Genomic DNA, 25,949 nt, shown 5'->3' on the forward strand with positions numbered 1-25,949 from the left:
AATGCTTTAAAGTTTCATTAGGTCCCATTTATTTATTTTTGTTTTATTTCCCTTTCTCTAGGAGGTGGGTCAAAAAGGATCTTGCTGTGATTTATGTCATAGGGTGTTCTGCCTATGCTTTCCAGTAAGAGTTTGATAGTGTCTGGCCTTACATTTAGGTCTTTAATCCATTTTGAGTTTATTTTTGTGTAAGGTGTTAGGGAGTGTTCTAATTTCATTCTTTTACATGTAGCCGTCTAGTTTTCCCAGTACCACTTATTGAAGAGGCTGTCTTTTCTCCATTGTATATTCTTGCCTCCTTTATTAAAGATAAGGTGACCATATGAGCGTGGGTTTATCTCTGGGCTTTCTATCCTGTTCCATTTATCTATATTTCTGTTTTTGTGCCAGTACCATACTATCTTTATTACTGGACAACCTGGAAGCAATGGACAAATTCTTCAAAAAACACAACCTTCTTAGACTGAACCAGGAAGAAATAGAAAATATAAACAGAACAATCACAATCACTGAAACTGAAACTGTGATTAAAATTCTTCCAACAAACAAAAGTCCAGGACCAAATGGCTTCACAGGCAAATTCTATCAAACATTTAGAGAAGAGCTAACACCTACCCTTCTCAAACTCTTGCAAAATAGAGCAGTGGGAGGAACACTCCCAAACTCATTCTACGAGACCACCATCACCCTGATACAAAAACCAGGCAAAGATGTCACAAAGAAATAAAACTACAGGCCAATATCACTGATGAACATAGATACAAAAATCCTCAACAAAACACTAGCAAACAGGATCCAACAGCATATTGAAAGTATCATACACCATGATCAAGTGGGGTTTAGCCCAGAAATGCAAGGATTCTTCAATATACACAAATTAATCAATGTGATACACCATATTAACAAACTGAAGAATAAAAACCATATGATCTTCTCAACAGTTGCAGAAAAAACTTTCAACAAATTTCAACACCCTTTTTTTTGTAAAAACCTTCCAGAAAGTAGGCATAGAGGAAACTTACCTCAACATAAGAAAGGCCATATATGACAAACCCACAGCCATCGTCCTCAATGGTGAAAAACTGAAAACATTTCCACTAAGATCAGGAACAAGACAAGGCTGCCCACTCTCACCACTATTGTTCAAAATTGTTTTGGAAGTTTTAGCCACATCAATCAGAGAAGAAAGAGAAATAAAAGGAATCCAAGTCAGAAAAATAGCATTAAAGCTGTCGGAGTTTGAAGATGACATAGAGAATCCTATAGATGCTACCAGAAAGCTACTAGAGCAAACCAATGAATTTGGTAAAGTAGCAGGATACAAAATTAATGCACAGGTATCTCTTGCATTCCTATACGGTAATGATGAAAAATGTGAAAGTGAAATTAATGAAACACTCCCATTTACCATTGCAACAATAAGAATCAAATACCTAGGAATAAACATCCCTAAGGAGACCAAGATCTGTGTGCAGAAAACTATAAGACGCTGATGAAAGAAATTAAAGATGATACAAAGCAATGGAGAGATATACCATGTTCTTGGATTGGAAGAAACATCGCTGTGAAAATGACTATACTACCCAATGCAATCTACAGATTCAATGCAATCCCTATCAAGCTACCACTGTCCTTTTTCACAGAACTAGAACAAAAAAAATCACACTTTGTATGGAAACACAAAAGACCCCGAATAGCCAAAGCAATCTTGAGAGAGAAAAACGGAGCTGGAGGAATCAGGCTCCCTGACTTCAGACTATATTACAAAGCCAAGTCCCTTTCATGTTTAATTTAATGAATACTTCAAAGCAACCATAAGGAATAATGATTCCATTTTGGAAATTGATTTATTAAATCAGAGAAGAAAAGAATTGTTGGATTTAGTCTACAGTATCTTTAAGAATGTTTCTATACTGGGCACTGGGAGAATGGCCAGTAGACTAATTTCACTTGGCTTCCATGATAACAATAATTGTAAATTTTACTCATTCGTGGTGGCACCTTTCCCAGTGATTTTTGTCTTATCATTTATGCAGATTGAATAGTGATGGTGTAGATGTGGGGCACGATAAGCACTGTTGTACTGAAAGAGTGATATATCAACACTATAAAAAGATGCTCATTTTGAACCTCTAAGAATGGCATCAGCTTGGTAAGTTACCACCTCTAATGCCACTACTAATATTTACCACAATAAGTTCTACTATTATTAGTAATAGCAGTTACTGTCATCTTTATTGTAATTACTATATGCCTGCCACTATTTCAAAAGTTACATGCAACACCTGACTTAACCCCATGAGGCAGAATTTTTCAACTGAATAAATGAAGGCTTAGCATATTACATAACTTGCCCAAGTCTCCTAGAATATAGTGATAAAGGGAGATTCACACCATGGTTGTCTTTTATTAAGTGATTCATCTATTCAGTATTTTTTTGAACATCTACAATTTACCAAGCACTTGGGATTCAATAATGAGTAAGACAGACGAGGACATTGTGGTCATGAAACACTTTAGTTCTCTTAAATATTGGACTATAGTGACTCCTATGAGCCTTGGGTTTAACTTTCAGCTTTTATCTTCTTACATAGAGGTGTTTATCTTTATCAAACTCGCTTTTCTTTGACTGGAAAACCAGAGTTTTTATTTATTTACTGTGGAAGACATAATTGTTGATGATATAACTAGTATTGGCCATATTTACCTACACATTTAAGATTAAACCTTCCTGGGAGAGTAAATTAGATCAAAAGGTGGTTGATGAAAATGGAATGAAAACAAAGAAGTTGGCTTGAAGAAATCTTATTAAATAAGGGTAACTAGATTACTATTTACTGTGAAAACATTTATTTCTTTGTATCTGGTACTGGGATACAGACATCTGTTCCTTTGGTTTGCTCTCTTTTCTAAACTTCATGTAGACTGTCCTCCTTTTGACAAGTCATTATCTCAGACAACCAGGTTATAATTTTTAATTTTATAATTTATTAACCTTCAGTCTTCTTTAAATTCCAGCTTAATTACAATCTAGTCCTGAAGATACACTTTGGATGGATTGGGAGGCCTTATTGTCTCTTGATTTCAAGGAGATATACTCAGACCTTCTTGTAACTATGCTGTGTTCTCAGTAATATTCCATTTACACACATCTTATATGGGGACAGAGAAAGAAAAGAGTTTCTTCTTTGGTGCTGATTCTATTAGAGCAGTTTTCTTACTATTCACTAAAATTCTGGGTGTGCTTCCACTTTAGAACCTTTTCTCTCCAAACACTGACAACACATAGGCCTTGAATATAAAATATGGACATGGCAGGGAAATTGGTTTTAGAAAACAGGATTCAAGGAAAGATAGAGAAGTAGAAGCTATGTTTAACATAAATAAAGTGTTATTAAGTATTACTTTTTTGAGCAATAGATACACCCTATTTGGGGAAGGGAGAATGTGACCCCATGAGCTAGGCCACCTTCTCAACCCTCTCCAATGTTTCACTTTCACCTCCTTTTATCTAATAATTCTAAAGGATGTTATTGTTTTTGTACATAAGGAGAGAGTCAGGAAAATTATATAGCAACTTCAGAATAATAGTGAAAAATAAGAAAATCCCTACCACTCCCAGCTTACATTTACCAACTAAAGTCTTACCCATTCACAAATAGCTCAAATTCCATCCTGCATAGGCCTTCTCAGAAGCTTTTCCCATCAGTTATAAATTAACTTCTCCTTTCCTCCAGAGTTCGCAGGACGTCCTTTACGCCTCTGTTCTATCACTTACTATGGTTCATTTTCCTGAAAATTGGTTTAGATTTGTTTTCATCATTCCCGGTAGATTGTGAATGCCTTGCAGCCTTATATAGCTCTCTTGTGTTGTTCATGGTAACATGTGTTACCATGTGCTGTTCCTTCTCTCTGTGTCCTCACATGGAGTAGAGAGACAGAACTCTGGTCTCTGTTCTGCATCTTATAATGACACTAATTCCATCAAAGAGACTGCACCCACATACTCTCATCTAAACTTAGTTACCTCCCAGTGGCCCACCTCCAAATACCATCACATTGGGAGTTAGGGATTCAGCATATGCATTTTTTACATTGCTTTTAAAAAGTTAAATTTGATTCTTATAGGTATTGTCTTACCATTATTTCTAATTATTATTTTTTTTGCCATTTAGCATTGTATTATACCAGTCTGGAACTAAAACAGAAAAGACCTACACTTAGTAATTATCTGGACCATTGGACCAAACTTCAATGTGCATATTGATCACTGGGATCTTGCTAAAAATTTACATCCTGATTTAATTATTTTAAAATTATTTTCTTCTTCTTTTTAGAAAAAGAAGATAATTTTCCTCAGCAGGTGTTTACCTAAAGTGACCTCTAACACCTTTCTACTCAACATATGATTTTTTGAGGGACACAAACATTTAGTCTGTAACAGTGCTCAATCAATGTCGTTAATCTTCACAAGAGTTTTGCAGTTGTCAAGATATATACTTTTCTTTCCAGCATTAATTTTTCATGTTAAATGAACCAGTATCAAATGTCAAAGTTTGCAGTGGAATAACTGACTCTACTATCTTGTTAAACTTGAATTAAAAAAAAACCTAGAACAAAATAATATGTCATAATTAATAAGCTAAAGGACTAGACAAATCATGTCACATGCTTTTTGGCTGACCACTGTTTACCTATAATTTAATGTTCCTGCTAACCAACAGAGGGTTATAGCTGTGCATGAATGAACTAATTCCATCACTCACAAAACTTCCCTCATTATTGTGGAAAATATAGTCTGATATATGTGACCATAGGATGCTTAAAGTTACTCTCCAAACTGAAAATGTATATAAGGGTATAATATCTATATCTATATCTATATCTATATATGTGTGTGTGTGTGTATAACAATGATTCTTTTTTCTCAAATGAAAAAGAACTAAATACAGCCTATTCCATCTGATGGAAAAGATAATGAGGCAATGAGATTTTAACTCATGCTAGCAATGATTTTTAACCATGCAATAATTTTTATAGCTATAGTTTTGCCACACTCTCACAGTTAAGGAAAAATTTCCTGATAATAAAATCTGAGCTCTAGAGACTAAAATTCTTTTTTAAAAGTACTACAAATTTTGTTGCCCTTCGATAATTAATTTTGTACACTTCTCTCCCCCCATTTTGTAAAAAGTTTTCTATTTTTCCTAAGGTTTTCAGAGACGCCCTCAAAGCACATATGTCTGCCAGGCTGGCTGACTTTTGAACTGGGTTCCCAGATGGGCAAATAAGAGTAAAAATGTCTGCCACGCTGCTTTTAGAATCCACCTAGGATGATACATTTTATACTGGTTTGGTTTGAGTTATACAGTGCGAAGCTACAAACAGTCAGTAAGAATTTTGATCTAAGAAACACAGAGCCGTACACTATTGTCAAGGAAAAGTAAGTTTAGCAAATATCTTTAAACACTAGAGTACACCTAGAGAGTACAAGATATCCTGCTGCTGTATGTTACTTAGTGTCACTAAGCTGTCTAGGTCAAAGTTTTGACCCACTAAGAAACTGTTTATATTTCTATAATATTAAGTATATACTTAATTTTGTTTGTTATTCAAAAAATGAAGATGAAGTGAGGCAGTGCACGATGGTTCAGGGGAGTGAGAATCAAGGAGCATCCTCAAAAGCCAGGCAAGAGAGTTTGCACAGGCTCAGTACATTCTGATGAAGAGAAGTGGCATAATAGAAACTGCTGTCTTAGGAAGATTTCTCTGAGGGCATCCATGAGTTTGTTGTAAATGAAGACATTATTCCTTGAGGCATCCACTGCTAATTTTGAGGCCCATTTACAAAGTAACTGCTAAAACCCAAGCAGAATTTAGAGGGAAACACCCAAAGGTGAAAAGAGGTGGGAGAAAGAGAATAATCATTTCAGTCTCTTGGCAGAATCTGCCACCCTATTCCTCCAGCCCCATTCATGCAAAGTGAATTCCCCTGAAAGAAGATATTCTAGCATGTCTATAAGTTAATACTGTTACAAAATATTAAAGAAATAATAGGATTTTCAAAGTTAGAGATTTAATTCCACATGTAATAAAAGCCTCTATCTTTCATTACCAGCCCATATTTCATATACATAGAAACATGAAAACCAGCAATTTTTTTCAAGTTAATGTGAAAAGCTAATAATTTGGATAGACACCATACAATGTGAAAATTACTGCCAAAAGGCTGTTAATTCAAGTCGACTTGTACTTTCAGAAAACACCATACCTGATATGAAGCTTTACATAAATCAGTTTTCAAACCTCTGCACTTAAAGTTGTACATATTGGTTGTTTGTTGTCTGTTAATAATGAGCTTCTGGGTTTACATACTTTATCCTGACACCTTGAACCCACTGGGCATTCCCACGTTTCACACAATAGTTTCCTTAACAACAAAAGCTGAATCAAAGGTACTTACATTTGAGAATATATTGAACTAATCACAGCCCCTCACCTTCCACCATCCTGTCTCCCTTTCCACCTAATCTTACTGTCAAATGATAAGGATGATGATATTGCAATAGCTTCAAGTGGGTGAAATAGTCATAAATTTGGAAGACAATCAGTGAATCCAGATTTCTGGATTTAAGCACTTTGGGTCAGTTTGCCATTACACAGATAATCCCAGTGTGTTTGTATTTATATATATATATATATTTACACAAATACATTGTGTTCTAGATATTTCAACCTTACCTTGGGGAAGTAAACCAATGTCTTGTGATTACTGTCCTTGTCCCTGTAAGATAATTAGGGAGAAATATCAAGAACTATTACTTTATATTAGAACTACTTAGCAAAATTGTTGGAACTTACTCCCTCTTTATCAAAAGTATTCTGTACAATAAGCTGCTATTTGATCAAAGTGTTTGGTAAGATAGTATATTTAATAAATCAGCAGATGAGAAATCTATTTTTTCCCTATTTTTCCCCTCGAAGTATAACTGATTTACAATGTTGTGTTTTTCTGTATGCAGAAAAATAATGCAGTTATGCATATATTTTTTTCTCAGATTCTTTTCCATTATAAGTTATTATAATATATTGAATATAGTTCCCTGCTCTATGCAGTAGGTCCTGGTTGTTTACCTATTTGATATATGGTACTGTGTATAAGTTAATCCCAAACTCCTAATTTATCCCTCCTCCCCCTTTCCCCTTTGGTAACCATAAGTTTGTTTTCTATGTCTGCGAATCTATTTCTGTTTTCTAAATAAGTATACCTGTATCATTTTTTAGATTCTACATGTAAATAATATATGATATTTGCCTTTCTCTGAAAGATTTTGAACAGCAAAGAAACAATAAAAAATTAAAAGAGCCTAGGCAATGGAAGAAAATATTTGCAATAGGGGATTAATTTCCAAAATATACAAAGAACTTACACAGATTAATATCAAAAAGAAAACCAACCCAATCGAAACAATGTACCTAAAAAAAATTCAACCATAGAATACATACAGATGGCTAGCAAGCACATGAAAATATGTTCAACATTGCTAATTATCAGAAAAATACAAATCAAAACTTCAGAGAGGTATCACCTCACACTGGTGAGAAAAGCCATCAACAAAAATCTACAAATTATAAATGCTGGAGAGGGTGGGGTGAAAAAGGAGCCCTCCTACACTGTTGGTGGGAATGAATACTGGTGCAGCCACTATGGAGAACAGAGTGCAGGTTCCTTACAAAAATTGAAAATAGAGTTACCATGTGATCCAGCAATCCCACTCCTGTGCATATATCCAGAGAAAACTCTAATTCGAAAAGGTACATGCACCTCAGTGTCCATAGCAGCACTGTTTACAATAGTCAAGACATGGAAGCAATGGAAGCAACCTAAATGTCCATAAACAGATGAACGGATAAAGAAGATTTTACATATATATATATATATATGCATATATTTGTATATATATACATATATATATGTCCACACACAATGGAATATTACTCAGCCATAATAAAGAATAATATAATTCTATTTGTAACAAAATGGATGGATCTAGAGATTTTCATATTAAGTATGGTAACTCAGAGAAATCTATTCTTAAAATTGAACCATGCACATAGGCTGTTAACAATTAGCCTATTTGTTAATTTGTTTTCTTTTTTTTAACATTTTTATTGGAGTATAATTACTTTACAATGATGTGTTAGTTTCTGCTTTATAAGAAAGTGAATCAGCTATACATATACATTTATCCCCATATCTCCACCCTCTTGTGTCTCCTTCACATCCTCCTTATACCACCCATCTAGGTGGTCACAAAGCACCGAGCTGACCTCCTTGTACCATGTGGCTACTTCCCACTAGCTATCTATTATACATTTGGTAGTATATATAAATCCATGCCACTCTCTCACTTCGTCTCAGCTTACACTTCACCCTCCTTGTGTCCTCAGGTCCATCCTCTATGTCTGCATCTTTTTTCCTGTCCTGACACTAGGTTGTTCAGAACACTTTTTTTTTCTTTTTTCTTTTAGATTCTCTATATATGTGTTAGCATATGGCCTTTCTTTTTCTCCTTCTCACTTCACTCTGTATGACAGATTCTAGGTCCATCCACTTCACTAAAAATAACACAATTTCATTTTTTATTTACGACTGATGAATATCCCATTTTATATATGTGCCACATCTTCTTTATCCATTCATCTGTCGATGGACACTTAGGTTGCTTCCATGTCCTGCCTATTGTAAATACAGCTGCAATGAACATTGTGATACATGACACTTTTTGAATTATGGTTTTCTCAGGGTATATGCCCAGTAGTACGATTGCTGGGTCATATGGAAGTTCTCTTTTTAGATTTTAAGGAACCTCCATACTGTTCTCCATAGTGGTTGTATCAATTTACATGCCCACCAACAGTGCAAGAGGGTTCCTGTTTCTCCACACCCTCTCCAGCATTTACGGTTTATAGATTTATTGATGCTAGCCATTATGACTAGAGTGAGGTGATATCACATTTTAGTTTTGATTTGCAATTCTCTAATGATTAGTGATGTTGAGCAGTCTTTCATGTGTATGTTGGCAATCTGTATATCTTCTTTGGAGATATGTCTCTTTAGGTCTTCTGCCCATTTTTGGATTGGGTTGTCTATTTTTCTGGTATTGAGCTGCATGAGCTGCTTGTAAATTTTGGAGATTAATCCTTTGTCAGTTGCTTCATTTGCAAATATTTTTCTCCCATTCTGAGGGTTGTCTTTTCATCTTGTTTATGGTTTCCTTTGCTGTGCAAAATCTTTTAAGTTTCATTAGGTCCCATCTGTTTATTTTTGGTTTTATTTCTTCTTCTCAAGGAGGTGGGTCAGAAAGGATCTTGCTGTTATTTATGTCATAGAGTGTTCTGCCTATGTTTTCCTCTAAGAGTTTTAGAGTGTCTGGCCTTACATTTTTGTCTTTAATCCATTTTGAGTTTATTTTTGTGTATGGTGTTAGGGAGTGTTCTATTTTCATTCTTTTACATGTAGCTGTCTAGTTATCCCAGCACCACTTTTTGAAGAGGCTGTCTTTTCTCCATTGTATATTCTTGTTTCCTTTATCAAAAATAAGGTGACCATATGTCCATGGGTTTATCTCTGGCCTTTCTATCCTGTTCCATTGATCTATATTTTTGTTTTTGTGTGAGTACTATACTGTCTTGATTACTATAGCTTTGTAGTTTAGTCTGAAGTCTGGGAGCCTGACTCCTTCAGCTCCATTTTTCTTTCTCAAGATTGCCTTGGCTATTCGGGATCTTTTGTGTTTCCATACATATTGTCAAACGTTTTGTTATAGTTCTGTGAATACCGCCAGTGGAAGTGTGATAGAGATTGCATTGAATCTATATATTGATTTGGGTAGTATAGTCATTTTCACAATGTTGATTCTTCCAATCCAAGAACATGGTATATGTCTCCATTTGTTTGTATCCATTTGTTTGTATCATCTTTAATTGCTTTCATCACTGTCTTACATAGTTTTCTGCAGACAGGTTTTTGTCTCCTTAGGTAGTTTTATTCATAGGTATTTTATTCCTTTTGTTGCAATGGTAAATAGGAGTGTTTCCTTAATTTCTCTTTCAGAATTTTCGTCATTAGTGTATAGGAATGCAAGACATTTCTGTACATTAATTTTGTATCCTGCTACTTTACCAAATTCATTAATTATTTCTAGTAGGTTTCAGGTAGAATCTTTAGGATTCTCTAGGTGTAATATCATGTCACCTGCAAAGAGTGACAGCTTTACTTCTATTCTGATTTGGATTCTTTTATTTCTATTTCTTCTTTTATTGCTGTGGCTAAATCTTCCAAGTCTATGTTGAATTAGAGTGGTAAGAGTGGGAAACCTTGTCTTGTTTCTGATCTTAGTGGAAATGCTTTCAGGTTTTCACCATTGAGAATGATGTTGGCTGTGGGTTTGTCATATATGGCCTATATCATGTTAATGTAATGCCTATTTTATCGAGGGTTTTAACATACATGTGTGTTGAATTTTGTCTAAAACTTTTTCTGCATCTATTGAGATGATCATATGATTTTTCTCTTTAATTTTTTATATGGTTTATCACACTAATTGATTTGCATAGACTGAATAATCCTTACCTTCCTGAGATAAATATCATTTGATCATGGTGTATGATCCTTTTAATGTGCTATTGGATTCTGTCTGCTACTATTTTTTGAGGATTTTTTTTCCACGTTCATCAGTGATATTGGCCTGTAGTTTTCTTTCTTTGTGACATCTTTGTCTGGTTTTGGTATCAGGGTGATGGTGGCCTCATAGAATGAGTTTTGGGAGTGCTCCTCCATCTGTTGTATTTTGGAAGAGTTTAAGAAGGATAGGTGTTACCTCTTCTCTAAAGGTTTGATAGAATTTGCCTGTGAATCTGTCGGGTCCTGGGCTTTTGGTTGCTGGAAGATTTTTAATCACAGTCTCAATTTCAGTGCTTGTGATTTATCTGTTTTTATTTTCTATTTTTTACTGGATCAGTCTCAGAAGACTGTTCTTCTCTAAGAATTTGTTCATTTTTCATGTTGTCCATTTTATTGGCATATAGTTGCTTCTAGTAATCTCTCATGATCCTTTGTATTTCTGCAGTGTCAGTTGTTACTTCTCCTTTTTCGTTTCTAATTCTATTGATTTGAGTTCTCTCCCTTTTTTTCTTGATGAATCTGGCTAATGGTTTATCAATTATGTTTATCTTCTCAATGAACCAGCTTGAAGTTTCATTGATCTTTGCTATTGTTTCCTTTATTTCATTTTAATTTACTTCTTATCTGATGTTTATGATATCTTGCATTCTGCTAACTTTAGGGGATTTTTGGTGTTGTTGTTCTTCTTCTTTCTCTAATTGCTTTAGGTGTAAGGCTTGGTTGTTTATTTGAGATGTTTCTTGTTTCTTGAGGTAGGATTGTATTGCTATCAACTTCCCTCTTAGAACTACTTTTGCTGTATCTCATAGGTTTTGGGTCATCGTGTTTTCATTGTCATTTTTTTCTAGGTAATTTTTGATTTCCTCTTTGATATCTTCAGTGATCCCTTGGTTATTAAGTAGTGTAATGTTTAGCCTCCATGTGTTTGTATTTTTTACAGATTTTTCCCTATCATTGGTATCTAGGTTCATTGTGTTGTGGTCAGAAGAGATACTTAATATGATTTAAATTTTCTTAAATTTACCAAGGCTTGATTTGTGACCCAAGATATCTATCCTGGGGAATGTTCCATGAGTACTTGAGAAGAATGTTTATTCTATTTTTTCTTTTTGGTTGGAATGTCCTATAAAGATCAATTTAGTCCATCGTGTTTAATGTATAATTCAAAGCTGTGTTTCCTTATTTATTTTCATTTTGGATGATCTGCCCATTGGTGAAAGTGGGGTATTAAAGTCCCCTATTATGATTGTGTTACAGTCGATTTCCCCTTTTATGGCTTTTACCATTTGCCTTATGTATTGAGGTCCTCCTATGTTGGGTACCTAAATATTTACAATTGTTATATCTTCTTCTTGGCTTGATCCCTTTATGAATTTATATTGTCCTTCTTTGTCTCTTGTAATAGTCTTTATTTTAAAGTCTTTTTTTCTGTTATGAGAATTGCTACTCCACCTTTCTTTACATTTCCATTTGCATGGAATATCTTTTTCCATCCCCTCACTTTCAGTCTGTATGTGTCCCTAGGTCTGACATGGGTCTCTTGTAGACATCATATATACGTGTCTTCTTTTTGTATCCATTCAGCCAGTCTACGTCTTTTGCTTGGAGTATTTAATACATTTAAATTTAAGGTAGTTATCAATATGCATGTTCCTTTTACCATTTTCTTATTGTTTTGGGTTTGCTATTTTAGGTCGTTTCCTTGTATTGTGTTTCCTGCCTAAAGAAGTTCCTTTAGCATTTGTTGTAAAGCTGGATTGGTGGTGCTGAATTCTCTTAGATTTTGCTCATCTGTAAAGGTTTAAATTTCTGCATGGAATCTGAGTGAGATCCTTGCTGGGTACAGTAATCCTGGTTGTAGGTTTTTTTCCCCCTTTCATCACTTTAAATACGTCCTTCCAGTCCCTTCTTGCTTACAGAGTTTCTGCTGAAAGGTCAGCTGTTAACCTTATGAGGATTCCCTTGTACGTTATTTGTTTCTTTTCCCTTGCTGATTTTAACACTTTTTCTTTGTAGTTAATTTTTGATAATTTGATTAATAAGAGTCTTCACATGTTTCTCTTTGGATTTTTCCTGTGTGGAACTCTCTGCACTTCCTGGACTTGATTAACTATTTCCTTTCCCATATTAGGGAGATTTTCAACTATAATCTTTTCAAATACTTTCTCAGTCCTTCTTTTCCTCTTCTTCTTCTGGAACCCCTATAATTCGAATGTTGGTGCTTTTAATGTTGTCCCAGAAGTCTCTCAGCCTGTCCTCAATTCTTTTCATTCTTTTTTCTTTATTCTGCTCTGCAGTAGTTATTTCCACTATTTTATCTTCCAGGTCACTTATCTGTTATTCTGCCTCAGTTATTCTGCTATTGATTATTTCTAGAGAAATTTTTATTTCATTTATTGTGTTGTTCATCACTGTTTGTTTGCTCTTTCATTCTTCTATGTCCTTGTTAAATGTTTCTTGTATTTTCTTCCTTCTATTTCTACAATTTTGGATCATCTTTACTTTCATTATTCTGCATTCTTTTTCAGGTAGACTGCCTATTTCCTCTTGATTTATTTGGTCTGGTGGGTTTTTTCCTTGCTCCTTCATCTGATATGTGTTTCTCTATCTTCTCATTTTGCTTAACTTATTCTGTTTGGTGTCTCCTTTTCACAGGTTGCTGGTTTGTAGTTCCCATTGTTTTTGGTGTCTGTCCCCAGTGGCTAAGGTTGGTTTCATGAGTTGTGTAGCCTTCCTGGTGGAGGGACTGGTGCTTGTGTTCTGGTGGATGTGGTTGGATCTTGTCTTTCTTGTGGGCAGGACCACGTCTGGTGGTGTGATTTGGGGTCTTGGTGACCTTATGATTTTTGACAGCCTCTCTGCTAATGGCTGGGGTTGTGTTCCTGTCTTGCTATTTGTTTGGCTTGGGGTGTTGAGCACTGAAGCTTGCTGGTCATTGAGTGGACCTGGGTCTTAGCATTCAGATGGAGATCTCTGTTAGCACTCTTGCTGTTTGGTATTACCTGGAGCTGGGAGGTCTCTGGTGGACCAATGTCTTGAACTCAGCTCTCCCACCTCAGAGGCTCAGGCCTGACACCCTCCTGGAGGACCAAGACCCTGTCAGTCACATGGCTCAGAAGAAAAGGGAGAAAAAAGAAAGAATGAAGAAAGAAAGAAAGAAAAAGAAACAAAGAAAATAAGAAAGAAATAAACAATAAAAGAAAACTTTTAAAGTTATTAAAATAAAAATTTAAAACTAATTATTAAAAATTAAAAATTTTAAAAGTAATAATAAAATAAAATAAATAAAGAAAGAACAGAACAACCAAACCAAAAAAACAAATCCTCCAATGATAAGAAGTGCTAAAAAATATCCTAAGAAAAAAGAAAAAAACTATCCTAAAAAAAAGAAGAAAAGAACAGACAGAGAGAACCCTAGGCCAAATGGTGAAAGCAAAGCTATATAGACAAAATCAAACAAAGAAGCATACACATACACACTCCTTAAAAGAGAAAAATGGAAAAAATATATATATGTATATATTTTTAAAAAAGGAGGAAGAGAACAACCAAATCAATAAACAAATCTACGATTGATAATAAACTCTAAATACTAAACTTCAATAAACATAAAACCAGAAATAAATTAGATGCAGAAAGCAAACCCCAAGTCTACAGTTGCTCTCAAAGTCTACCGCCTCAATTTTGGGATGATTCTTTGTCTATTCAGGTATTCCACAGGTGCAGGGTACATCAAGTTGATTGTGGAGATTTAATCTTCTGCTCCTGAGGCTGCTGGGAGAAATTTTCCTTTCTCTTTTTTGTTCGCACAGCTCCTGGGGTTTAGTTTTGGATTTTGTAACCCCCTCTGCTTTAAGTCACCTGAGGGTGTCTGTTCTTCACTCAGACAGGACCCGGTTAAAGTAGCATCTGATTAGGGGACTCTGGCTCACTAAGGCTGGGGGGTAGGGATTGGTTTGGAATGTGCGGTGAGCCTGAGGCAGCAGAGGCCAGTGTGACATTGCAACTGCCTGGTGCACACTGGGGAAGTTGTCCCTGTATCACGGGACCCTGGCAGTGGCGATCGGCACAGTCTCCAGTAGGGGAGGTGTGGATAGTGACCTGTGCTTGTACACAGGCTTATTGGTGGCTGCAGCAGCAACCTTAGAGTTTCATACCCTTCTATGGTGTCCACGCTGATAGCCATGGCTCACACCCATCTCAGTAACTCGTTTATGTGGTGTTCTGAATCCCCTCTCCTCGAACACCCCAAAACAATTGTCTCTTGACTCTAGAAAAGTCCAGACTTTTTCCCAGACTCCCTCCCAGCTAGTTGTGGTGCAGTAGCCCCCTTCATGCTGTGTTCACCCAGCCAACCCCAGTCCTCTCCCTTGGATCTGTCCTCCAAAGCTGGAACCTCAGATCCCAACCCCCACTCCCCCTTGCAGGTGAGCAGAGAAGCTTCTCAGTCTGGTGAGTGCTTGTCAGCACCAATCCTCTGTGCTGAATTCTCTCCACTTTGCACTCTGCACCCCTGTTGCTGTGCTCTCCTCCATGGCTTCGAACTGTTCCCCCCATCAGCCCCTATCTATGCCAGTGAAGGAGCTTCCTAGTGTATGGAAACTTTTCCTCCTTCACAGTTCCCTCCCAGAGGTGCCGGTCCTGTCCATATTCTTTTGTCTCTGTCTTTTCTTTTTTCTTTTGCCCTACCCAGGTATGTGGGGAGTTTCTTGCATTTTGGGAAATCTGAGGTCTTCTGCCAGCATACAATAGGTGTTCTGTAGGAATTGTTCCACATGTAGATGTATTTCTGATGTATTTTTTGGGAGGAAGGTGATCTCCACATCTTACTCCTCTGCCATCTTGAAGGTCTCCACCTAAGTTGTTTTCTTTAGTACTGGTTGAATTACTTTTATGGGAGTCAGAATTAAGAGACTCATGAAGAGAGAGAGAGCTTATAACAATATGAAAGCATAGAGATCTTAAATGATCTATGATATTTATTAATCAGTATCAGGGTCTCTAGGATGTTTTATAGGCTTTATTCTTATTCTATGTTATTATAATAAATTTATTTTTGAGTGTGTATGTTAATTTTTGTTATTAATAATAATTCCCTTAACTCCAAAATCTCTTTGGTATAAAATATAATACTAATTTTTAATAAAACTTCAAAATCATACACAAAAGAGATGAGTTTTTTCTGTAGGTTTACTTTCTAAAACTTTTTTTTACTATTGATGATAATTATCTAGAGGGGTAGTGGAGAGTTTGACAATATATTTTTATTATTGTCTCAACCTAAATTGGACTTCATCTTATTGAGAAAAATCTATATGGATTAGAAAATGTATTTAGTTTCAGCACTCTACATAAGGGCTTTCACATAGTATGATCTTAATAAATCAATATTTTCTAATGAACATAAATGATACAAATTTCTTAATTGTGTTTGGTTTAATATTGAAAAGATTTGCTGTAGAAATATCACATATGTTACTCAGGAAAATGATGTTTCTTCTTTTTATTAAGCAAAACACACATTTTAAATCACTCTAAATGGACTCTTAAGTGTGAAATTCTCAAAAGAAAGGGGGTAAAAAGAATTTTAAGTGATGAAATTCAATTTTGAAAAAAGAAAATAAGAAAAAAAAAGGGAAGCTTTTCTCAAATTTTAATTACCCAGAAGTTTTGTAGCATTGCCTAATGCTCTTCTTTTGGCAATGGAATTATCAATACAATAGAAAATAATGTGCATTTGAAAGCTAATATTTAGCTGTTGGGGGGAAGTCTTGAGACAATATATATGAAATCTCCTAGTTCAGTTCATACACATACTTGCTGAAAATATTTCCCTTTTTCTAAATTTCTTAAGACGTTTATTTTAGTATAAATGATGCAAAATAAACTGCGTATGTTTAAATTGTATAATTAGATAAATGTGACACATATATACACCTGGGAAAGCATCACCACACTCAAGAAAATATATATAAGCATCACCTCCGAAAGTTTCCTTCTGCCCCTTGTAATACCTCCTTCCTACCCTTATCCACACATCCACTCTCCACCTACTCTCATCCTCAGTCAACCACTAGTCTGTTCTCTGTTATTATTGATGAGTTTGAATTTTGTGTAAATTTATGAATGGAATTAAATATGTACTTTTTTGGTCTGGTTTCTTTCACTTAGCATAATTATTTTAAGGTTTATCCATATTGTTACATGTAGCTATAGTTCAATTATTCTATTTTGTTTCTGTTGAATATTTCTTTCTATGGGAATATCACAATTTATTTACCCATTTGCTTGGTCCATCTTTTAAATTTTAATTATTTTAATAGTCATGTAGTGTAGTGGTATCATATTATAGATTTTATTTGCATTTTCTTAATAACTAGTGATTCTGAATATGTTTTCATGTAACAATTTAACATCCACATGTCTTCTTTGATAGAGTATCTGAATTAAGTTTTGAACATTTTTAATTGGGTAATCTAATTGAGATTTGAGAGACTTACCTTTATATGCAGGATGAAATTCCTTTAAGATATGTGTGATTTGCAAATATTTTCTCCAAATCTGTGATTTGTCTTTTTATTTCTTTTACAGGAAATTAAAATATTTAAGAGCACAAGTTCTGTATTTTTTTAAGTCAAACATAAATGTTTAGTATATTTTTTTTCATTGTAGTTAAATTCAGATAACTTAAAATTAACCATTTTAAAGTAAGCAATGCAGTGACAGTTAGTACATGCACAATGTTAGGCAACCATTAACTCTGTCAAGTTCCAAAATACTTTCATTATCACCAAAGCAGAACCTGGACACATTAACCAGGCATTCCACATTCCCCACTCCCTCCAGCTCCTGGCAACCACTAATTTGTTTTCTCCCTGTATGCACTTACCTATCCTAGATGTTTCATATAAATGAAAACATATGATATATTACTTTTTAATATATTGCTTCATTTAACATATTGTTTTGCTGTTCATCCACATTGTAGCATGTGCTAGTATTTTATTTGTTTTCATAGCTGAATTATATTCCATTGTATGGATATATCATATTTTATTTATTAATTCACTTATTGATAAACTTTTAGGTTGTTTCCATCTTTTGGCTATTGAGAATATTGCTACTATTAACTTTCTTGTACAAGTATTTGTTTAAATACAAGTTTTCAATTTGGGGGAGTATATAATTAGGAATGGGATTGTTAGGTCATATGGTAATTCTCTGTTTAACATTTTGAGTGACCACCAACATTTGCAATTTTCTTTTTTCTTTTTGGATAATATATATTGTAATTGATGTAAAGGAGTATCTCATTGTGAATTTGATTTGTGCTTCTCTAATAACAAATGATGAGCCTCATTTCATGTGCTTGATGACCATTAGTATATCTTCTTTGGAGAAATGTCTAAGTCTTGTCTATTTGTTTAGATTGATTTGCTTTTGAGTTATGAGTTCTTCATATATTCTATATATCATACAATTTACAGATATATGATAGGCCAGTAATTCAATTCTGCAGGTTGTTTTATTTTTTTAATTCTCTTGTTAGTGTCCTTTGATGCACAGGAATTCATAATTTTGATGAAGGCAAATTTATTTTCATTTTTCTTTTGTTGTTCATGTTTTAGGTGTTATATACAAGAATCCACTGGAAAACTAAAGGTCATCAAGATTTGCCCTGTTTTCTTCTGAGTTTTACAGTTTTAGCTCTTGCATTTAGATCTTTGACCCTTTTTGTGTTAATTTTTGTATATGCTGTAAACTAGGAATCCAACCTTATTATTTTGCCTGTGAACATCCCATTGTCCAAGCACAATTCTTAAGGAGAATATACTTGCACTATTATCAAAGATAATTGACAGTAGATGTATGGGTTTATGTATAGACACTAAATTATATTCCATTTATATATATATATATATATATATATATATATATATATATATATATATATATATATATATATATACATGTCTATCCATAGGCTAGAACCACACACTTTTGATTATTATTGCTTTTTACTGACTTTTATAAGTGGGAAGTGTAAGTCTTCCAACTTTGTTTCTCTTTTTCAAGACTGCTGTGGCTATTCAGGCTCTCTTGCATTCAATATGAACTTTAAGATTGGCTTTTTCATTTCTGCAAAAATACTCTTGAAACTCTGATAAGCATTGCATTGTATCTGTAGATAACTTTGTATAGTAGTATTATTTTAATGATTTTAAGTTTTCCAATCAATGAACATGGGATATCATTCCACTACTTTAGGTCTTCTTTAACTTATTTCAGCAATGTTTTGTAGTTTTCAGTGTACACATCTTATATCTCCTTAGTTAAAATTATTTCTATGACTTTTTTTTGATGCCATTGGCAATGACAATGTTTACTTAAATTCAATGGCTGGATTCTTCATTGCTAGTGTGTAAAAATGCAATTGATTTTTGTGTGTTGATATTGTACCCTGCCCTTTTGTTGGGTTTATTTATTAGCTTAATTCTTTGTGTGTGTGTGTTGATTCTGAGTTTTTCTTTATAAGACTATTTCAGCTGCAGAGATAATATTATATATTCCTTTCCAATTTAGAACCTTATTTCTTTTTCTAACCCATTACTCTGTCTAGAACATTTAGCAAAATTTTGAATAGAAGTGGCTAATGTGGGCAACCCTTTCATCTTCCTGATCTTAGGGAAAAAGCTTTCAGACTTTCTCCATTGTGAATTATGTTAGCTGTGGGTTTCCCATGAATGCCTTTTCCTCTTAGTCTGTTGAGTATTTTTATCATGAAAGTATGTTGTATTTTGTCAAAATATTTTACTGCACCAACTGAAATGACAGTGTGATTTTAATTTTCTTTATTCTGTGAAGAGGTGTATTACATTGATTGATTTTCATATGCTGAAACACCTTGCATCCCTAGAAGAAATCCCAGTTTGTCACAGTATGTAATAATTTTAATTTGCTGTTGCATTCACTTTGCTAGTATTTTGTGCAGGGGACTTTACATCCAAATTCATAGGAAATATTGGCCCATAGTTTTATTCTTTGTGTGATATCTTTGTATGGTTTTTGTAACAGAGTAATGCTGGCATCATAAAATGAGTTAAGCAGTATTTGTTCCTCTTCAATTTTTTTGGAAGTGTTTGAGAAGGATTCATGTTACTTTTTTTTAAAGACAAATTCTTTGTAGTAGAATCTCTGGACCAAAATTTAGGCACATTTTAAGTTCTGTTATACAATGCCATATTTATATCTAGAAATGTTTCATCAATATGGTCTTCCAACTATTAAATGGTGGTGTCCAGTTAAATGCACTTATCAAATTATGAAATCTAATTATATACAAGTTAAACCTTCTTTCTCATTATGGGAAGAAAAGCTTCTTTTTCTACTGGTAAAAACAAGTTGAATATAACTGAATAATTATTTCAGGAAAATTATCTTTCTCACTATGGATGAAAGCTTACCGCCTCACTGGTAAAAATAAGTTGAAGCATAATTAACTACATATTTCAGGAAGGTTGTCTTTAATATAAGCTTTGGAGGCAGACATACTTGGATTCATATCTTGAGACTGGCATTTGCTAACTATAATTTGGGGAAAGTTGAAGAACTTCAACTTAACAATGTCCTTATTCACAATGAGAGAGTTTCTAAGCCATTTTTAATGGGTGTCAGGGAGTACTATATAAGTACTATATCAAATTTTACTATTTGTAAAATTATTAGAGGTACTAATTGAATATATTAATCTCTCAATGCATAGATATTGTTGTTGCACTGAGTATTCTAAAATCATATCAGTAGCAGATACTCTAGTCTGCCTCTTTAAGAAATTTATTTTGGCTCAGGGAATTACTGCTGGTTAAGATATCCAGTTATATTTTACTGAAAATGGTGAATTCTAGCATAAGTCTCTAATATTATTTAGGCAATTTAATTTACTGAGATCTAGATACTTGTGCTTACCAACTGAATGGCTCATGATTGGATTATTTGACATATGTGGAAAACCTCACAGAGACAGCTTTTTACATAGGAAATTTAGATCTTTGTAAATATGAAGCTTAACATTTCCCCTTTTAATTCTGAAGTCTCCTCTCTTGGGTTTTATAATTGACTTATAGTTCATAAAGATGAGACCAATAGCTATAGTATTTTCAGCATAGAAAAGAATATACAGTAAATATTTTCTTTTCTTAACAATGACAAATGACTAAACTACCCAAAACAATCTACAGATTAAATGTAATCCCTGGGCTTCCCTGGTGGAACAGTGGTTGAGAGTCTGCCTGTCAATGCAGGGGACACAGGTTGGTGCCCCAGTCCAGGAAGATCCCACATGCCATGGAATGGCTAGGTCCGTGAGCATATGGTCACTGAGCCTGCATGTCTGGAACCTGTGCTCCACAATGGGAGAGGCCACAACAGTGAGAGGCCCACATACCACACACACACAAAAAAAACTGTAATCTCTATCAAACTACCAATGGCACTTTTTACAGAATTAGAACAAAATTTTAACAATTTGTATGGAAACAAAAAAGACTCCTAATAGCCAAAGCAATCTTGAGAAAGAAAAATGGAGCTGGAGGAATCAGGCTCCCTGACTTCAAACTATACGGCAAAGCTACAGTAGTCAAGACAGTTTGGTACTGACACAAAAACAGAAATATAGATCAATGGAACAGGATAGAAAGTCCAGAGAAAAATGCACACACATATGGTCACCTTATTTCTGATAAAGGAGGAAAGAATACACAATGGAGAAAAGACAGCCTCTTCGATAAGTGGTGCTGGGAAAACTGGCAAGCTATATGTAAAAGAATCAAATTAGAACACTTCCAAACACCATACACAGAAATAAACTCAAAATGGAGTAAAGATCTAAATGCAAGACCACACACTCTAAAACTCTTAGAAGAAAACATAGGCAGAACACTCTATGACATAATTCACAGGAAGATTCTTTTTGACCCACCTCCTAGAGAAATGGAAATAAAACCTAACATAAATGGGACCTAATGAAACTTAAAAGCTTCTGCACAGCAAAGGGAACCATAAACAAGATGAAAAGACAACTCTCAGAATGGGAGAAAATATTTGCAAATGTAGCAACTGACAAAGGATTAATCTCAAAAATATACAAGCAACTCATGCAGCTCAATATAAAAAAACCCCAAAAACCCAATCCAAAATTGGGCAGAAGATCTAAAGAGACATTTCACCCAAGAAGATATACAGATTGCCAACAAACACATGAAAGGATGCTCAACATCACTAATCAGTAGAGAAATGCAAATCAAAACTACATTGAAGTATCACCTCACACTGGTCAGAATGACCATCCTCAAAAAATCTACAAACAATAAATGCTGAAGTGGGTGTGGAGAAAAGGGAACCCTCCTGCACTGTTGGTGGGAATGTAAATTGATACAGCCACTATGGAAAACAGTATGGAGGTTCCTTAAGAAAACTAAAAATAGAACTGCCATATACCCAACAATCCTCTTACTGGTCATACACTCTGAGAAAACCATAATTCCAAAAGAGCTATGTTCCACAATGTTCACTGTAGCACTATTTACAATAACCAGGACATGGAAGCAACCTAAGTGTCCATCAACAGATGAATGGATAAAGAAGATGTGGTACGTATATACAATGGAATAGTACTCAGCCATAAAAAGAAACAAAACTGAGGTATTAGTAGTGAGGTGGATGAACCTAGAGTCTGTCATACAGAGTGAAGTTAGTCTGAAAGAGAAAAATAAATACTGCATGCTAACACATATATATGGAATTATAAAAAGTTTTTGATGAACCTAGCACAGGAATACACATGCAGACCTAGAGATAGAAGTTGAAGACAGAGGGAGGGGTAAGGGTAAGCTGGGACAAAGTGAGAGAGTAGCTTTGATATATATACACTATCAAATGTAAAGTAGATTGCTAGTGGGAAGCAGTTACATAGTACAGGGAGATCAGCTTGATGCTTTGTGACCACCTAGAGAGGTGGGATAGGGAGTGTGAGAGGGAGATGCAAGAAGGAGGGGATATGCTAATATATGCATACATATAGCTGATTCACTTTGTTATACAGTAGAAACAAACACAACACTGTAAAGCAATTATACTCCAATAAAGATGTTAAAAAAACAAACACACACAGAAACAACAACAACAACAACAAAAGAAAACAATGGCAATATTACTTTCAACACATAAATACCAAGTAAAAATGTTTACTTAAATATTTGAGTTAATGCTTTAGTTGTGAACCATTTCCAGAATGCCTATACAGAATAATTGTCTTCTAATTTAATAATAAGTGCTGTCCTGATATTATCTACGTAATTTATGGACAATTGTTTCATCTTAAAAAGAACTAATATATAGTGTGCTACTACAAAATGAGACAGTATGTAAACTCAGTGATGTAGTTAAATGCTATATGTTTAAAAATCCATTGGATATTTATACCAAATATACTTGTGGGATTGTTGAATTTATATTTTAGCACCAGTTAAGCAAAATCTTATTTAAGGCTTTCTACATACCCAAAAATATGCTAGGTGTTAAATGGGTACAAAAAATCATAAGCATTTATTGTTCATAAGAAACTTATGTTTCATTTAAGAATGTAAGGCATAAACAAATGGAACAATTAGAGCAGTAAGGATTAAATTCCAATGACTTATTATATGTTGTGTTAAGAAATCTATGTTATATGCCCAGAAGTGGTATTGCTGGGACATATAGTAGATATATTATTAATTTTTAAGGAACATCCTTACTGTTCTCCATAATGGCTGTATCAATTTACATTCACACCAACTGTGAAGAGGGTTACCTTTTCTCCACACCCTCTCCAGCATTTATTGTTTGTAGATTTTTTGATGATGGCCATCCTGACTGGTGTGAGATGATACATTGTGGTTTTGATTTGCATTTCTCTAATGTTTAGTGATGTTGAGCATCCTTTCATGTGTTTGTTGGCAATCTGTATACCTTCTGAGAAAACCATAATTCAAAAAGAGACAAGTACCACAATGTTCATTGCAGCACTTATTACAAAAACCAGGACATGGAAGCAACCTTAGTGCCCATCGACAGATAAATGGATAAAGAAGACGTGGCACATATATACAATGGAATATTACTCAGCCATAAAAAGAAACAAAATTGAGTTATTTGTAGTGAGGTGGGTGGATATAGACTCTGTCATACAGAGTGAAGTAAGTCAGAAAGAGATAAACAAATACCGTATGCTAACACATATATATGGAATCTAAAAAAAAAAATGGTTCTGGTGAACCTAGGGGAAGGGCAAGAATAAAGACACAGAGGTAGAGAATGGACTTGAGGACACAGGGGGTAGAAGGGTAAGCTGGGACGAATTGAGAGAGTAGCATTGACATGTATACACTACTGAATGTAAAATAGATAGCTCATGAGAAGAAGCTGCATAGCACAGGGAGATCAGCACGGTGCTTTTTGACCACCTAGAGTGGTGGGATAGGGAGAGGGGAAGGAGGTGTAAGAGGGAGAGTATATATCTCTATATATAGCTGATTCACTTTGTTATACAGCAGAAGCTAACACACCATTGTAAAGCAATTATACTCCAATAAAAATAGTTAAAAAATAAATCTATGTTAATAGTAGCTTATAAAAAGTATAGTTTATACTAAAGTAAATTCTGGAATGATTCTGTAGAAAGAATCGGGATTCAGCTGGAACTTGAAATATTAATATATTTTAAATATTGGCAATTGAAGGAAGATATTCAGCCTTAAGCACAGGGTGATTAAGGCATGGAGGTTGTAATTAGCATGAAATGCATGAGAAACTTTATCTGACTAGATACAGTAGCTTGCTTTGGAGGTGAGTGTGAAATACAGTTAAATAGAAATGATGGAATAAGAAGAAAATGGGCCTTAAAAATGAACAAAATTTTTGAAATTTTATTGATTAAACAAGGACCCACTATAACTCCTTGAACAGAAAAATTACTTGAGGAGAGTGTATGGACTGAACATTTTTGTCCCTTCAGAATTCATATGTTGAGACCTATTCCCCAACATGATGTTGTTTAGAGATGGAGTTTTTGGGAGGTGGTTAAATCATGAGGGCAGTTTTCATGAATGAAGATTAGTACCCTTATAAAAGAAGCCATAGTAAGATTCTTGTTCCTTTTGCTATAAGAGGAGGCAGTGAAAATTCAGCCATCTATGAACCAGAAAATGGGTTTTCATCTGACATTATCTGCCAGCAACATAAAATTGGATTTCTCAGACACAAAAACTATGAAAAATAAGTTTCTGTTGTTCACAGCCTACCCAATATATTGTATTTTTGTTATAGAATCCTGAACAGACTATGACTGGGAGTTTTCTTTTCAGGAATTTTTTCCAGCAATTATGATTAGACTTCAGGGAGCCATGTGTTATGCCAGGTTCAATACTGTAATAATTAATATTCCAACAACTCTGAATGTTAATGATCTATCTTAAACTTTGGAACAGATGGTAACTGAATTTTATGTTATATAATTCAAATATTTTGGGAAGATGGTGAGTAAAATTATTTTGGTGTTATTTAGTTCTTTCTCTAGATTATTACTTCAATCACACACTAGATATAGTAGGCTACAGATTTTATTCAATGCCTCTTTTAAAATAAGGGCAGTGAGTCATATGTTTTCATTTTAATAGCATGTGAAGGACCATCTTTTATATCCTTATAGGAAAATGACCATTATGGAAATACAATAATGCATTTTAATAGCATAGATGATCCATAAGAATATGTTACTTATTGTGACCATCTGAAAAAATGCAATTCAAGCTGTGGCAGAAAAATAACTCCATTAGACATCATTGTAAACAGGAGGTCTGAAATAATTGGAACTTTATATATGCACAAACAGTTCCTAGAACAATAGAAAACTATGTAGGTTTATGTAAGCAAACACTACTGTGTAAGGCACATGTTGGCCTTCTTACCAACCACTGGAAATTAAAAGTCAGTTTAGATGTTTGTACAAAGATAATTTCTTGTTGAATTAGCTTCTAGAGAGGAAATATTAGTAAAGAAATAATCTTGAAACAGGTCTTTCAATACTTTGGTTAGTGTTGTTTTTTTAATATACAATGTAAACTGAGTATGAAGAAAACAAACAGTTTCAGTAACACTGGGGGAAAATAAAATAAACTATAGCTTCAGAGCTGTCTAAACATAATCAAATAAATAAAATGTTTGA

The sequence above is a fragment of the Orcinus orca genome, chromosome X, assembly GCF_937001465.1.
Source record: "Orcinus orca chromosome X, mOrcOrc1.1, whole genome shotgun sequence".
NCBI classification, from domain to species: Eukaryota; Metazoa; Chordata; class Mammalia; order Artiodactyla; family Delphinidae; genus Orcinus; species Orcinus orca.